This window comes from Gadus chalcogrammus, chromosome 23 (assembly GCF_026213295.1).
Source record: "Gadus chalcogrammus isolate NIFS_2021 chromosome 23, NIFS_Gcha_1.0, whole genome shotgun sequence".
NCBI lineage: Eukaryota > Metazoa > Chordata > Actinopteri > Gadiformes > Gadidae > Gadus > Gadus chalcogrammus.
This window is the reverse complement of record NC_079434.1, coordinates 6,748,231-6,766,311: the sequence shown is the minus strand read 5'-3', so window position 1 is coordinate 6,766,311 and position 18,081 is coordinate 6,748,231. Positions and strand designations below refer to the sequence as shown.

The 18,081-nt window shown below is 42.2% G+C and overlaps 1 protein-coding gene across 2 annotated transcripts in view; it reads left to right on the top strand.

The window, feature by feature from the left end:
* The first annotated feature begins 12,626 nt into the window (after positions 1 to 12,626).
* The window catches only part of smpx (small muscle protein X-linked), a 12,636-nt gene continuing 7,181 nt past the window's right edge, over positions 12,627 to 18,081 (top strand). The window contains exon 1 of one of the 2 annotated variants that reach the window (XM_056584655.1): positions 12,627 to 12,669. The gene's annotated coding sequence lies outside the window, so the exon portion shown is untranslated. Of the gene's footprint in view, positions 12,670 to 15,743; positions 15,849 to 18,081 lie in introns of those variants that run through there. The other variant, XM_056584654.1, reaches the window with a different exon arrangement.

The window sequence follows — 18,081 nt, the reverse complement described above, 5'->3', positions numbered from 1 at the left end:
TAGTTGGGCTATGCCCTCCCCTACTCAGTTCTGTTCGCTTTGCATTGGTGGAAGTGAGTAGGGGGAGTGGTTAAGTAAAGCCTTCAGATTGGACGGTTTGACTTTAGTATGGAAGCATATATGTAGCAAAATTCAAATGGCAATGCAATTTGGAATTCCATTATGCATTTGACAATGCATTATGCAATTTTATAATGTAATTTGTAAATACGTTATTCAAAGTGTATTTTAAAATGCAAAGTGACAATGCAATCCTCAATTAAATTTGCAAAAGTTCTAACAATACAAATAGAAAAACATTTTGTCAAATTCTTTGAGTTCCTTTATACAAATTGAAAAGCTATAGCGTCCCCGTGATTGCAATCCACTTCGCCACGCTCCGTGTGTTGCGATATTCAAATGACATTTCAATCCGCAAAACGGAATCCAAAACGGAATCCAAAGAGGAATCCAAAAAGTCAATATGCAAAGTGGCAAACGTATCAGCCAATCAGCGTCTGGACGGGAACTACGTCACTTGCTCGTAATTTCATTGTTCACTTCTAGTTCGTATGTGTCAGGTCCATGGTCACCAATGGTGATTATTGATACGCTCCGAAGTTTGGCCGATGATGTGGAGAACAATCGTGTTGAAGACACAGATGCAGTAGATAGAGTGCGTGTTCTGGGAGATAGGATAGACGACTTATCCTCACGGGTACGTTTTGACGCCAGTGTGGTAAACACAAAGATTTCCAAAGTGCTACAGGCACTGGGTGCGAAACATAGGGTCGGGAGACCCACCGTCTCCACCCACTCCTCACCTACAAAGCTCTCCACAACCTAGCCCCCAGTTACCTCTGGGACCTCCTCCAAGAATACACTCCCTCCCGCTCCCTCCGCTCAACCTCTGCTGGACTACTATGTATCCCCACATCACGACTCATTACGAATGGGTGCCCGGTCATTCAGTTGTTCAGCACCCAGGCTCTGGAACTCCCTCCCCCCACACATAAAACTGTCTGACACAATAGAAAGTTACGTAGTTCCCGCTGGTGGCTGATACGTTTGCCACTTTGCATATTGACTTTTTGGATTCCTCTTTGGATTCCTCTTTGGATTTCCTCTTTGGATTCCGTTTTGGATTCCGTTTTGCGGATTGAAATGTCATTTGAATATCGCAACACACGGAGCGTGGCGAAGTGGATTGCAATCACGGGGACGCTATAGCTTTTCAATTTGAATAAAGGAACTCAAAGAATTTGACAAAATGTTATTGTATTTTTATTGTTATAACTTTTGCATATTTAATTGAGGATTGCATTGTCACTTTGCATTTTAAAATACACTTTGAATAGCGTATTTACAAATTACATTATGAAATTGCATAATGCATTGTCAATTGCATAACGTAATTACTTATTGAATTGCAAATTGCAAATTGCATTGCCATTTGAATTTTGCTACATATATGCTTCCATACTTTAGAGTTACCGTCATGTTTTGTGTTTTGTTTTTTTACCATTATTGTTTTATAGGGACAAACATTAACACATTTCTCCTGCAGGGGATTGATAAAGTTCTATCTATGTAACAGAAGGAAACACTTACTCATACTCCATCAAATATTCATACTCATACTTTGCACACTTTACCACAGCATTGGCCTACTGAATGCCACAGATATATTTTTAAGCATTGGACTGAATGCCACATAAATATAATATATGTTTTGCACGTTTGCAACGTTTAAAAGCTCAGGGAAAAGTCAACCCAGTCTCACCAATATGCGTACAGATCGCACGGTTTGACACTTTCAAAATGCGTGCAGTAGGCCTACATACGCCAAATGACCATTTCGCGTGCATATGATAAGCAAAACCCAGCATTAACTACTGTGGAGGGCGGATGCGTCCATTTCGCGTGCATATGATACGCAAAACCCAGCATTAACTGAATGGGAAATGCAATATTTTAGGACAGATTCACCATTAAACGTGTTTCTAATGACATTTCTAGCGAGAAATGTACTTTTTCCTTGAATAATCTTCAGTCAGTGAATGTGTATGATCTTTATTAATCTTTATTATCTGAATGGGAAATGCAATATTTTAGGACCGATTCACCGTTAAACGTGTTTCTAATAACATTTCTAGCGAGAAATATACTTTTTACTTGCATAATCTTCAGTCAGTGATTGTGTCTGATCTTTTGTTTTATAGTTATAAGGAAGATTTTATCGGCTCGCTCGCATGTTTCAACGACGTCAGGTTGCTAGGGACGCTGCTTTCGCTAAACCAGCAGCTCACGTGTTTCCTGCGTTAGTGTTATTAAACCGTTACTTTATGTAACTTTTAATGATATTGTCATAACCACAGGCGAGGTAGTGAGCGAAGTAAGCTTGATAGCAGGTTTATTGGATTCCACAATCGGACAGGCAGGCACAGCTCCACCGGAAAACTACAACAACCAAAACTCCCGCCCGGAAGGAAACCCCCGGAACCCCCTCTCAGAAGGCCCGCCCCTTCCTCCCGAACCCTAGAATCAGTTAGAATCACGTTTTTCTGAGAGCCAGCCGAGTCGCCAAAAGCATATGTTGACAGTGTACGTTTTAGTGAACACTGGATTACGTCGCATTTCAACATAAAATAGCGTGTTAAGCACACACGCACACATGCACACACACACACACAATGCATTTCGCTGCTAAAACAACCACTTGGGCTGCTTCTGGGTGGATTTTGAACGGGATGTGGGCAGGGACGTCCTGCCCACATCCCGTTCAAAATGTTGAACGACGTTGATTTAACGAGGCAGGGTTATTTTAAACAATTTATTAAATAAATATTTGCGAGAGGTCATTCCATCTCCTGAGTTTGCTTCCTAATTATGTCTAGTGTACACCCCTACTGTCCACAAGTACCCCCCCCCCCCCCCCCTTCCCCATATGGATTTGGATCATTGTTGCCACGTCCCAGTGGTGGTGGTATCATATATATGAAAGAGGGCATTCAATTATGATCAATTAGGAGGCCAAATCCCTAAAGGAAGTGATGCAATAGGTGACAACATTTAAGCAAGCTGTACCTTGGCGTCTCTTATAGATCAAAGGGGGTCTCAAAGGACGCATAGACGCTTTAACCTGTGGCTCCAGCCATACAGGAAATGACTCAGCAAGTGCTCCATCTCGTTGCACCTCAACCAGCGGCTCGCTCGCTCGCTGAAGTTCTTCCCAGACCTACACCCTAGCCATCCAACATGCATATCTGAGAATCAGGCCTCTCTTTAACAATAACAAAAAGTTATGAGAGAAATACACATTAACTTTTTGTTATCTCATAAGCGGCGTGGTGCCGGCTCCTTTTGACCTTTTGACCCCAGACTTCAAAAACGTGGCCACAGGCCAGCTGTGTCTACACACCTTAAGCCACAAATGTACAGCTCCATCACACAAAAAATGGGTTAGAAAAAAAAATGTACTGTTGGAGGTCACGCCCCTTCTCCAGGCTTTTTCGAGATAGCTAGAGATGCTAAAATGTTTATACACATTTCCCGGGGCCCCGAGAACGACATATCCAAAATTTGGCGTTCTAGCCCTTAGAGAAAAAAAGTTTTCCCAAATGGACTGTCATTTGGACAAAGCCCCTCAGAAGTGTTGCTTGCAAGAATGGTTCAGAATGTGGTGGAAAAACAGTTTTTGAGATAAGAAGGTCCTACCCCCCTGAAATTTGAATACCTTATACTAGGGCCTACCTGGGACCCCCACCCCGAAACTTGGCCCGGTCGGACCCCGAGTGCAGGAAGGGGGGGCCTGCCCTCGGGGTCCGACCGAGGGCAGGACTTTCATAAACTTTGCTCGGTGAATGTGAAGGATGTTTGGTTGGATAGTTATGACGAAGAATCATAATGTGAATGGGAATATTCTATAAATGTCTTGATATCATCTTTCTTCTCAACACTTCTGCTGCAGCCGCTTAAAGTCTCACTGCGAGAACCTTAAAATATGAATCAATCCATTAGAAGTATGAAAATATCTTCCCGGTGGCGTAACGGGGCAAACAAGGTGTCCTTTGACATCTAAGTTTCGAGGCGATTGCAACAGTGCCACACATGATCATATTTGAATAGGTTTCGGGGCAGTAATTAGCTGTCGATTTTGGAGGCCTTTATCAATAATGACCAGCTATAGATTTGCTTCCCGATGGGGATTTTTGACAAATTACATGTTATTTAGCATCTACACGTTAAGCTGAGTCCAATGAGATCAAGCTCGCCCTCTTGCCACACCGAGATCATGCCCCAGACCATAGGTGTACCATGTCAAATACATGTTACCATTTGCTAGAGTGTCATGCTTGGTGTCATTGGACTCAGCTCAACGTGTAGATGCTAAATAACATGTAATTGTTCACATATTTATATCGGGAAGCAAATCAATAGCTGCTCATTATTGAATAAGGCCTCCAATTTTGACAGCTAATTACTACCATTAAACATGTTCGAATATGCTCATGTGTGGCACCGTTGCAATCGCCTGGAAGCATAGATGCTGACGGACACCTTGTTCGCCCTCTTACGCCACCGGGAAGATATTTACATACTTCTGATTGACTAATGAATTGATTCAGCTATTCCCCCAGAAGTCTGGGGTCAAAAGGTCAAAAGGAGCCGGCACCACGCCGCTTATGAGATAACAAAAAGTTAATGTGTATTTCTCTCATAATTTTTTGTCATTGTTAAAGAGAGGCCTGATTCTCAGATATGCATGTTGGATGGCTAGGGTGTAGGTCTGGGAAGAACTTCAGCGAGCGAGCGAGCCGCTGGGTGAGGTGCAACGAGATGGAGCACTTGCTGAGTCATTTCCTGTATGGCTGGAGCCACAGGTTAAAGCATATATGCGTCCTTTGAGACCCCCTTTGATATATAAGAGACGCCAAGGTACAGCTTGCTTAAATGTTGTCACCTATTGCATCACTTCCTTTAGGGCTTTGGCCTCCTAATTGATCATAATTGAATGCCCTCTTTCATATATATGATACCACCACCACCACTGTGACGTGGCAACAATGATCCAAATCCATATGGGGAAGGGGGGGGGGGGGGGGTACTTGTGGACAGTAGGGGTGTACACTAGACATAATTGGGAAGCAAACTCAGGAGATGGAATCACCTCTCGCAAATATGTATTTAATAAATTGTTTCAAATAACCCTGCCTCTTTAAATCAACATCGTTCAACATTTTGAACGGGATGTGGGCAGGACGTTTTTTGCAGGCAGGACCTGGCAACCTGCGTCCTGCCCACATCCCGTTCAAAATCCACCCAGAAGCAGCCCAAGTTGTTGTTTTAGCAGCGAAATGCATTGTGTGTGTGTGTGTGTGCGTGTGTGTGTGTGTGTGCTTAACACGCTATTTTATGTTGAAATGCGACGTAATCCAGTGTTCACTAAAACGTACACTGTAAACGTATGCTTTTGGCGACTGGGCTGGCTCACTGAAAAACGTGTTTCTAACAAGATGATATTGTAGCATCACAGGGTTCGGGAGGAGGGGGCGGGCTTTCTGAGAGGGGGTTCCGGGGGTTTACTTCCGGGCGGGAGTTTTGGTTGTTGTAGTTTTCCGGTGGAGCTGTGCCTGCCTGTCCGATTGTGGAATCCAATAAACCTGCTATCAAGCTTACTTCGCTCACTACCTCGCCTGTGGTTATGACAATATCATTAAAAGTTACATAAAGTAACGGTTTAATAACACAAACGCAGAAAACACGTGAGCTGCTGGTTTAGCGAAAGCAGCGTCCCTAGCAACCTGACATTGTTGAAACATGCGAGCGAGCCGATAAAATCTTCCTTATAACTATAAAACTAAAGATCAGACACAATCACTGACTGAAGATTATGCAAGTAAAAAGTATATTTCTCGCTAGAAATGTTATTAGAAACACGTTTAACCGTGAATCTGTCCTAAAATATTGCATTTCCCATTCAGATAATAAAGATTAATAAAGATCATACACATTCACTGACTGAAGATTATTCAAGGAAAAAGTACATTTCTCGCTAGAAATGTCATTAGAAACACGTTTAATGGTGTCTGTTTTAGGAATCAGTCCTAAAATATTGCATTTCCCATTCAGTTAATGCTGGGTTTTGCGTATCATATGCACGCGAAATGGACGCATCCGCCCTCCACAGTAGTTAATGCTGGGTTTTGCTTATCATATGCACGCGAAATGGTCATTTGGCGTATGTAGGCCTACTGCACGCATTTTGAAAGTGTCAAACCGTGCGATCTGTACGCATATTGGTGAGACTGTGCGCATCTGTTGACCTTTATCCATTTACAGAAAAAAACAAAAGCAAAGAGATTTTGCAGCAGTAGCACACTTTTACTTAAACAGAGTGGGATAGGAATCAGGTTAACAAAACATCTAAGAACATCTAAGCTGTCTAACACATTACCAACGCAACATTGAAACATCGTAAAACATCACAAAAAAAAACAGCTGGAATACAAAGAGTTTGCTTTGTATTCCAGCTGGCCTGTTATGAGCAAATTTATATACTCTACTATACATCCATTCCAAAACATGTTCCAAGTAGGCTATAGGACAACGCATAATGCATCCTGGAAAGAGTGAAGCTTGCCTGCTCACACGTTAAAATGACTGTCACAACTGCCATGAGCAAAGAGGAAAACCATTTGTACATAGTGTAGGCTACAGTAGCCTATTCGATATTGAATGAAGTAGGTTACTTTACACTCCCTGTCACTGTACAGAGGAGACAATATGAGTTGCTTGTACAGCACCTTAAAAAACTCACTGTAGCCTATATTCATAGGCACACCCAGCCTCGCTTTCAATATAACACGCACTCGCATTCTGTAAACACCATCAGTAAATAATAATATGAAAACATTATAAAATATCTTTCAACAAGAAAAAATAATTTGTTTACTGTAAATGGATAAAGGTCAACAAATGCGCCATTTTCAGCTGTCAGAAATGTGTTGTGATCACTTGTATTCCTCATAGCTCTCAGGCTGTGAGGAAATCAGCAGCCCGTCATCGCAGCTCCTTTGATGTGAACGCGCACAGAGCGCAGAGTTCAGAGCCGGACAATGATGTCGTAGTAAAGCCCTCAGGTCTACTCTGCATGTATTAACTGTGGCTAAACATCAACTGCACTGAAGTCATCATAACTTCAGAAGTTCTAATTTTCAAATGATTATGAATGCTATTATTGTTATTTGAAGCCGTGTCAGTCTTGACTGTGGGTGGTTTGGTCCTCTGTGTCTGCTAGTGTCTATAATACAGCAATATTTTTGTCGACATTATCAAACGGAAGAACTTTTATTTTGAAGAGCACAGGGCAACAAAGCACACTAGCCAATAAGAGGACCCGCCCACCGGCGGAAACCAGATATTGAGTGGTAAATTCGTTTTGTTAAGAAGAACCAAAAAACGAATAAACAAACTTAAATTTGGATTTTCGTTTTTTTGGACAAAACGAAAAAACGAAAAAACGGCTGGTTTTTGGTTTCTGCTTACGTCAATTATTCCCAGAAAACAGAGTAATAAAACGTACCTTGCTCGTTTACCTTCACTTTTAGTTAGATTTTGTTATTAGTGCACTTTGTACACAATTTTGATCAAGAAAATAGCAAGATTAAATGATAATACTCGATTTTTTATCGTAAGTCAGTTTTACCAACCATTTTAGTAACTGCGGTTTGCCTTTGTAGTATTCATGTTCATGTGACCCATAATAAAAAAGCTGAAAAACAAGAGTCGGTCTGGTCTGAACTGACACAACCTGACAAGAACTGACATGACGAAGAAGGGTGATTCAAGGGTGACTCTTAGTGAAATTAATCGTTGAAGGGAAGGGGGCATAAATCTATTAGTGGACATGACCTAGTCAGATGGGCTGATTACAGTTATGTGGCTTCTTGATTTGCATTCATGTACCTAATCACAGTTCATCAACACTGCTTTCAATATTGCCTCATTATATTATTTCATAACAACAAAATATATACACCCAAACCAACAGTCCATTGTTTAAGGTGTGCACACTGGGACACAAGACAATGTGGTCACTAAGTATTTCCCCTATATCCACCAAGCAGCGGCGGTACGCCTCTGCTGAAATATGACATCCGCTGCTGAATTTCATTTTTTTTAACGAGAGGAGAGCTTCAGCTTATCTCTTTAAATAATTAATGTTATATTATTTTGCGCTACGGACACTTCATATCCAGATCAATTCACACACCTGAGTAAAGCATATAAACGGAGAGGAACTTCCGTAAAATTGGAAATAATTCAGCAGATTCAGAGTTTGCGGTTCAATAGATCATCTGTGCGGATCAGATGTGTCCATGTAAACGCAGCTACAACAATCCACGGTTACATGGACACATCTGATCTGATTAAAAGTGGAAGAACAGCTCAATCGGAATAGAAATTGATCATATATACGCCTCAATCGGAATACAATTCTCTGATCGGAATAGAATTGTATGCGGAATAGAAGAGGTGTTGTAGTCCGCTATAGTCGTCATGTAGACACTTATTTAGATTAGTTTGGGGTGGGTGCGGCTACTTTTTAACTTAGAGCAGCCGCAGTAGTTCACAATTCGTCCACTCCGTCTGTACTTTTAGGCACACCGAACTTGACCGCTGTCAAGGAATGTGGATTTTTTTGCCTCACGTCTTTCTTATCACTCTGCAAGTAGTCCGGTAATTTGTCAACCCCAGCGTGTCCGGTTGCTAAACGACATTAACGACTTTGGCAGACTATTTCTCTGCTGATCAACACTACGAATGGTAATTGTAAAAAGACACACCGTGTGAAGATAATGTTTCGTTTTGGCAAGGAGCCGTGTAATAAGCGGAATTATGTATATAGAAAGTCGGCGGTCATTAACGAAAATAATACCCTTCATGGCGAAGCAAGACACCTCCGCTTCGTGTCGGGGTCCGGTTCGCCCTGTCTGGCCTTATTTTCCCGATAATGTCCGGTGTTACACCGAATTCTGCGACCCACCGAAAAGGGTGACCCCAGGGGGTGGGTCTTTCTTTTCTTGATACAAACGTTAATTCTAATCAGAATTTTACACAATAGCCTCTAATTGGCAATGCTCAAAGGTATATCCACGAATTAAACAATGACTGTATCTTTTTATGGGGAAAGAAGCAACGGTGACGGACCTGTAGGCCTACGCCCTATCCATTGTATGGGTCTGTTAAATGCTAATCAAATCAAATCCATTTATTAAGCACATTGCAAATAACAAGCTGAGGGGGTGGGGGGAGAAATTATGTTTTATTTATGTTTTTGTTATGATGCACACCGTTGTTTCGACTTCATGTCTACTTCAAACTCGTGCTGCGTGCATGTTGCAGAAAATGTGAAACAGCGTCCCCTCTGGTCACACTTTTCGGTGGTTCGCAGAATTCGGTGTAACACCAGCGTTCTGTACAACATTATCACTTACATATATCATATAAGTCCAGACCAACATAACGGTTATGCGCGAAGGACATACGAACGTACGCTTACCACTTTCGTTAATGCCATATATACAGTACAATCGGATTGCATGATAGGAATATATCTATTCCGATTAGAAATTTAATCAGATCAGAAGTGTCCATGTAAACGCGGCAGTGAAAGATCATTGCGACACAATTGACACCTCTAGCTAAATGTAGTAACCTAGAGAACCAGCTACAACATTGTTTTCATCCAAACGAGCCGTCTTTAGCGAACAGTGAATTACATTGGCATCGATGAGCTGTCGGCTTTCAGCCGCGAGCTTAGGGACCGTCTGCAAAGTATTTTTGCAAATTGTTCTAGTATTTGTTGTTATGTGATTTTACTGTATAGGGTGGTTGTTGATATAATATATCTTTTGGTAAATAAATGTCAATAATTGTTTTAAAGATTATACTTGTATTATGTTCAATCTCTCCATATTTCACCTGCTCATTGTGTGCACAAATGTACTGTATGTACTTGCGAGCACACAAAAAAATGTGCGAGAGGATAATAAACAATTCACCTCCACTACTAGAACTCCATCCTAGGGGAAACACATTGTTGTGAAGCTATGCACCACTGTCAAAATCAAGATACGTTGTATTTGTTTATGTTGCTGTATTCAAAGCTGTTCACTGTTCGGCATTTGTTTCCTGGTTGAAGACAAAGCAGACCTGTTGGATACGTTCTCCTGGCTGTGGGTCGATGCAAGGCCAAAGATAGACATCAGACTGCTTGGAGAAACATACAGTATAATAGGGAACAACACAGGGGCCAGGGACTGTTAAATGTAGCTTGAAATGCTAGTAGAGATGGTAAGTACACACACCTATCAGAGATGGAAATTAACTTTTTTGCCCACCAGCCACTGTGGCAGGTAGATTTAAAAATCTACCAGCCACTCATCTTTTTTACCAGCCACTTTTTATACGCTATATATTTTTTAATATATGCGTACATTTTAAACAATATAATAGTAACAATAGATAAGAAAAGTGTTTTTCATACACATCAGTTGGTGTTACGATGACAAGTTTGGGATAATTCATCTATGCAAAGTATTTTCATTAAAAAACGAATTGACATATTAATAATAATAAAACAACATGCATGGCTACACCATCATAAGTCAATAGGAACATTTGTTTTTTTGTATTTACATGTGACTGCATACAAATGTGTCCACACAGACATGGTAACTAACGTATGATAGTAAGCATTATATGCCTTTAACACTAATATTCAGAAGAAAATATGTGTGGCATTCAGTCCAATGCTGAAAATATATCTGTGGCATTCAGTAGGCCAATGCTGTGGTAAAGTGTGTAAAGTATGACCAAGTGTTTCTTTCTGTTCAATAGATAGAACTTTATCAATCCCCTGTAGGATAAATTTGTTAATGTTTGTCCCTATAAAACAATAATGGTAAAATAATAAATACAAAACACGACGGTAACTGAGTAGGTCAAACCGTCCAATCTGAAGGCTCTACTTAACCACTCCCCCTACTCACTTCCACCAATGCGAAGCGAACAGAACTGAGTAGGGGAGGGCGTAGCCTAATGCCGCTTTTCCACTGCATGGTACCAGCTCGACACGACTCGACTCGACTCGACTCAGCTCGCCTTTTTTGCGTTTCCACCGCGATCTAGTACCTCAAGTGGCTGCTTTTTCTAGTACCGCCTCGCTCTAGGTTCCAAGCGGCTGAGCCGATGCTAAAAGGTGACGTCGGCAGACGGCCGGCCACTGATTGGCCAGAGAGTGTGACGAAGTCACGAGAGCGACATGGCAACCATGCTGGTAACGATAGAACAGCCATAGTAGCGCCGCAGCCAACATATTCCACTTCTTCAACATGCCAGCTAATAATACGAACACGAATACCATCGCATCGATGTTCTCCATTGTTGTTATGTGGGTTCTGTCCATGTGTGGGTTACGTAGGTGTTGTTTGCGTCGCGTACAAAAATACGTCACGGCCCTTTCGCGCAGACGACCCCGCCCACGTCCCGGAGGTACTATTTGCGGTGGAAAAGCACCCGCGCTGCTACCGTGTCGAGTCGTGTCGAGTCGTGTCGAGTCGAGCTACATGTGCGGTGGAAAAGCGGCATAACTAGTTTGTGAACGACCCAGAGAAACGCAACTCAAATTCAATGTGAACATATATGAGGCTTTAATAAAATCCCGGACGATTTTGAAATTCCGACACACATTTTTTAAAAGTGTCAAAAAGAGGGCATGTCCGGGCAAAAGAGGACGTCTGGTTACCCTACGTGTGGCGTGTGAGCGTGTGCATGGGTTGAATTGCGTGTGTCTCACGCCGAACGTGTGAGACTTGAGAGCCCTGTTACCGATATTATCCCGGATATTGACAGTCGCAGTTCAGCAAAAGAGGCGTAGAGGAAGAAGGGGCCCGGATGTTGACAGTAATGGTTGTGGAACTGTGCAGCGCCGTATAACGAATGTATTAGATATGCAAATTTGATCGGACCTGACTGGAAAGTATTACCTGCCACAGTGGCGGGTGAAGTGACACAGTTAATTTCCATCCCTGACACCTATACAGGTATGTGCTGAAACAGAGACAGGAAGTCAGACAGACAGACAGACACCCTCAGACAAACACACAGGCACACGGACACACACACACACACAGACACACAGACACACACACACACACACACACAGAGATACATATGTAAAGCTCGGCAAACTGAAAGTCAGACAAGCCTCAAACAGACCGAAACACACTCTCACACACACACACACACGCACACACGCGCGCGCACAGCCACACACACACACACACACACACACACACACACACACACACACACACACACACACACACACACACACACACACACACACACACACATAGACTAACCCACACTCCTTCAGTTCTGATGTTACATTGATTCCGTATGCAAATGGCAGCGAGAGAGGTCAGGAGACTCTCTCACTGCCATTCTGAATGGCAGTGACAGAGTCTCCTCCGCGCCCAGAATGTCTGACACCAAATTGGGTTCCTTCGGGGGGAGGGGCTCGTTGTCTCTAAGCCAATCAGGAGGAGCGGAAGCAGGTCAGGTACTAGAGGAGGACCACAGAGGGAAGAGGTAGGGCATAGCACGGCTGCACACCACAAGGTAGGAGAAACATACACACACACACACACAGACACACACACACAGACAAAGTGACACACACACAGACAGACAGACACAGACACAGACATACAGACGCACACACTCACAGACACACGCACACACATGCACACAGAAACATATGCAGACATCCACATACAGACACACACAGATATGCAGAAGCGCACTCACAGGAACACACATATCCAAACCTAAACTTGTGTGGGAGATTGTGTGTTTTTATCACTTTTCACATATTCCTGCTCATGATCATATCTTTGTTGTGTGTGTGTGTGTGTGTGTGTGTGTGTGTGTGTGTGTGTGTGTGTGTGTGTGTGTGTGTGTGTGTGTGTGTGTGTGTGTGTGTGTGTGTGTGTGTGTGTGTGTGTGTGTGTGTGTCTGTGTGTGTGTCAGAAGCAGAATTAGGGCAGTGCCATTTTAGTCGCAAAGGTTTTTGTCAGTTTAGCCGCAGGGATAAAACAGCTGCTTCAGTTAAGAGTCTTGTCCGGTACGGTGTTGTTGTTATCCGAAAAAGTCGTACCTGTATGTGATCTGCCTTCAGTTCTTTCCTCAATGTTAACGTCTCACCTATCTTCATTAAAAACATCTTACCTTTCAAAATGCAAAATATCTCATCTCTCTCCATTAAAAATATCTCACCGGCGATGTTTGTTTAATACAGCTCACCTGTGTCAGTTAAAATATCTTACGGTCTTAGTTATAAACGTCTCACCTTTCTTGGTAAAAACGTCTTACCCGTCTTAATTCAAAACATCCTACCCGTCTTAATTCAAAACATCGCTCCTGTCTTGGTAAAAACATCTCACCTGTTTTAAGAATAACAGCCTACCTGTCTGGGTCAGACAGGTAATGTGGTACAGGTAAGACACACAACACGCCAACATGTAGCCTTTCCCAGCTCTTCCACAGCTGCTTGTGTGCTCAGGCCAAGTCTAGTGTCTTCCTTTTGATACTACATCCATCCGGTTTGTATTATGTTAGCACTTTTTCTTGTCGACCATTTTATTGGGTTTGCAGGCTAGCTAGATTCGATTAGTTTAGCTGCAACTGCTACATTTCACTGATGTAACCGACCTCTCTTCCTGACAAATGTTGGTCAGCTGAGATACAGGCTTGTGTTACTTGTGTGCAATGACCGTAGCAATCTATGAGGTCCCCGGTCCTCTGTCATTTGTTTAGAGCTAAACAAATTGGAAACAAAGTACAACTGTGTAAAAAGTCTGCATTGAGAACTTCTCTGAGATGAGTGTTGAGAGCTGAGCTTATTTCAATTTAGACTTGTTCATTTGTGTTCAATGTGTGTGACATCAGTTGAGAGAGAGAGAAAGAGGGAGAGAGGGAGAGAATGCGAGGGGGGAACAGAGGGAGGGAAACTGATAGGGTGAGTGTGTGTGTGTGTACGATAGAGTTACATATATGTGCATGCTATGGAAGCATATATGTAGCAAAATTCAAATGGAAATGCAATTTGAAATTTGCATTCAATAAATCATTACATTATGCAATTGACCATTTATTATGCAATTTAATAATGTAATTTAAAATTACATTATTCAAAGTGTATTTTACTATGCAAAGTGAAAATGAAATCCTCAATTCAACTTGTAAAAGTTTTAACAATACAAATAGAATAACATTTTGTCACATTTTTTGAGTGCCTTTATTCAAATGGAAGAGCTATAGCGCCCCCGTGATTGCAATGCAGTTCGCTACGCTCCGCGTGTTGCAAAATTGAAATGACATTTCAATCCGCATAACGCTTTGAAAAACCTTCTGCAAAGCGTATTGCAAAAGATTTTGCAAAGTGTATCAGCGAATTGCGTCTGGGCGGGACCTACGACACCTCGTAATTTCCTTGTTTATGTTCATATGTGTCAGCAATGGAGGAGATTGTCGCTACGCACCGAAGTTTGGTAGCTGATCAGAACAATCGTGTTGAAGACACAGATGCAGTTGATAGAGTGTATGCTCTGGGAGATATGATAGACAACAGGAGTACACTACTCCGACTCCGTATTCCGTAATCCCACTCGTAACAACGGAGACCCCTCAAGGGGGCCAATTCACCGCCCGATCGATCTTATATGATGACTACTAACTATGTAAATAGTGTTGTAAAATAAATTCAAAAGCTTTGCAAATCTTATTTGTTGTTTTATTGGTCTTTAATGTGCAAAGTAAACAAGGTGCAAGTAAATAAGGTGCAAATTGACTCCAGAAATGATTTTGTTAGAGGACCAATCACAGCCCTTGCCGTCTCCTTCCGTCTCCGTTGCGATAGTTATAAAAATATTGGATGTGCACGTAAGCTACGGAGAGGGTCTCCGGCGAAGAAGAGGGTCTGTCTACGTACAGCCCTTTACGGAGGAGTATTAGCTGCCGGCCATTACTGGTTTGGCTGACAAAGTGACGTAGTTCCATCCCAGACGCGATTCGCTGATATGCTTTGCAAAATCTTTTGCCAAATCTTTTGCAATACGTGTTGCAAAATCTTTTGCAATACGCTTTGCAAAAAAGATTTTGCGAAGCGTATTGTGGATTGAAATGTCATTAGAACACAGAGCGTGGCGAAATGCATTGCAATCACGGGGGCACTATAGCTTTTCCATTTAAATTAAGGCACTCAAAAAATGTGACAGATCAATTTTTATTGTTATAACTTTTTATGTAAATTGCATCTTGCAATGACTTTGAATTTAATCGAATTGCAATTACCATTTGAATTTTGCTACATATATTCTTCCATAGCATTCTGTCATGCATGTATGTATGTGATTGACTTTTGTATGCAAATTTAAATTGTGAGTATGTTTAGTGGTGTATAATTACGGGTAATAATGTGGTTGAGACTTCAATGTCATGGGGTGTGTGTGTGTGTTTATATATATGAGTGTGTGGGGACATAAAACAGTCCCCACTGCATATCATTCTGCTATTAATAGACAGAACGATCCCAGTTATGAGTGGAATCCTTCCACCAGAGGCAGAGACACATAAAGAGATAGATAGAGAGAGAGAGAGAGAGAGAGAGAGAGAGAGAGAGAGAGAGAGAGAGAGAGAGAGAGAGAGAGAGAGAGAGAGAGAGAGAGAGAGAGTGAAAGAGAAAGAGAGAGAGGCATTCAATGAGTTTTGAGCTACCATAGGGACAGTCTCATCAAAAGGTAAGTAACTTGGTCTGTGTGTGTGTGTGTGTGTGTGTGTGTGTGTGTGTGTGTGTGTGTGTGTGTGTGTGTGTGTGTGTGTGTGTGTGTGTGTGTGTGTGTGTGTGTGTGTGTGTGTGTGTGTGTGTGTTTGTGCTCATGGTTTCATGTCTGTGTATGTATGTGTGTGCATGTATGTGTTTCAAGTTATTTCTCTTATTTTCTAAGTCATCCTTTTTATTTGGAAATTGTCCAATCCAACTGACGTAGCGTACCAGCCTAACACTGAATATCTGTAACACACACTATGGAAGACCAAGGGGGTCCCAACTACAGTGAATCAACAAGTTTTGTATTTCTGCCTTCTGTAGCATTCATTTTATCAAAATAAATTGCACACAAAGTTATATATCTGATCTTTAGGATGTGACCTATCCATATGAAAGGGAATTAAGGCTTTATCTTGTCCTAGGATATGTTGCATAACCTTTTGCGTAACCTAGTGATACTAATGTTTGGGTGCTTGGGAGAGCAGGTTTGGGTGCTTGTAGCATTATATTTGATCGTTGGTTTAGCAAGGCAGGCAGGCAGTATAGAATGATACTCCTTCCAAATGTTGTCTTTTTGGGATTGCCCTATTTCTTCCTTTCATTGTCGGAGAAATTCTGCTCCACAATAGATTATTCAGGGTGACTAAGGAGTGGATTAAGAGGTGTAGGCTAAAGTGTTAGGTTAGTCACACTCCTCGAACCAAAGAACCCAGTTGAAAACATGAGTAAAGATATTATTGTGAGCAACCTCTAATGCAGGGGTCTCAAACTCTACTTACCTGGGGGCCACTGGAGGTATAGTCTGGGTCAGGCTGGGCCACATCAAGTATTCCACAAAAAAAAGTAGCACAACTGACCCAATCTAAGTTAATGATCGGGCTTTAATTAGATCACGTTGGCTATGTAATCGCTGACAACAGGGGACATTTCATAGTGGTTGGTGGAAACCGGGACATTTTAGCGTCCTTTGGCTTTTGTCGGGACTCAAGACATGCAACTCAAAATTGGGACTGTCCCGGCAAAACCGGGACATCTGGTCACCCTATCACAAGTGACAAAAAAGCGTGGCAAGCCACTCTGTGCGTTTGACAACAAACAAAGCGACTCAGCAGAAATGTGTGTTTGACAACAATGCGCGGGCCGCACTAACACTAAACTTTGATGTCAAGTAGGGGAATACAAAATATCATCCCGCGGGCCTCAATTGGCCCCCGGGCCGCGAGTTTGAGACCCCTGCTCTAATGAGTTCCATTGGCCGTGATAGAGCCAGTCCATCATTGGAATCCTAGAAAAAACGATAGTCTGTTGAAGAGGAAACGGCATGCCGATATTTCTGGCAAGTAAATTGTTTATGACTGCATCTTCATTATTTCACCATTTGATGGAAATTAAGGTAGAAATTATGAGTTAGTTCCACTTGTTCCATTGTCTTTGCTGAGAATGATAGAGAAATTTGCACTGTTTTGGTTCAACTTTAGTTACCAATGATTGGAGAGTGGAGCAGAGCTAATTTCCCTATAAGAAAACGTTGAATTAGACAGCGCTAGGTTTGCACGAAACAACATTTAAAATATGGCACAATATGCAAAGTTATGAAAGCTTAAAAGCTGAATTTCGATTCAAATCAAAACATACCTAAGAGGCCTAATTGTGACCATTTTGGCCTTTCGTACACAATCAAAGACACACACACACACAAACCACACACACACATCCACACAATCACACACACACACACACACATCCAGACACACTCCCACACACACACACACACACACACACACACACACACACACACACACACACACACACACCCACACACACACACGCATGTGCATGCGTGTGTGCAGGTGTGTGTGTGTGTGTGTGTGTGTGTGTGTGTGTGTGTGTGTGTGTGTCTTTGTTTGTGTGTGTGTGTGGGGGGGGGGGGGTCAGCTGTTCGGCCCCTTCAATAATCACCAACAGAGTTCTGGAAAGTTTGAATGCACCTGTATTAAGTAACATATAGTTGTGTCTGTACTGGCGCCTTCCAGTAAGTTTGTAATCTCACTCAGAGGACCAGTAAAGTCCTGGGTCTGTTGTGACGGAAACATCCCCCTGGATACAGTAACTAAGCAGTGTAATGAGAACAGCTGGCCAACAGGACTATTGGCTTTCTCTCTCTCTCTCTCTCTCTCTCTCTCTCTCTCTCTCTCTCTCTCTCT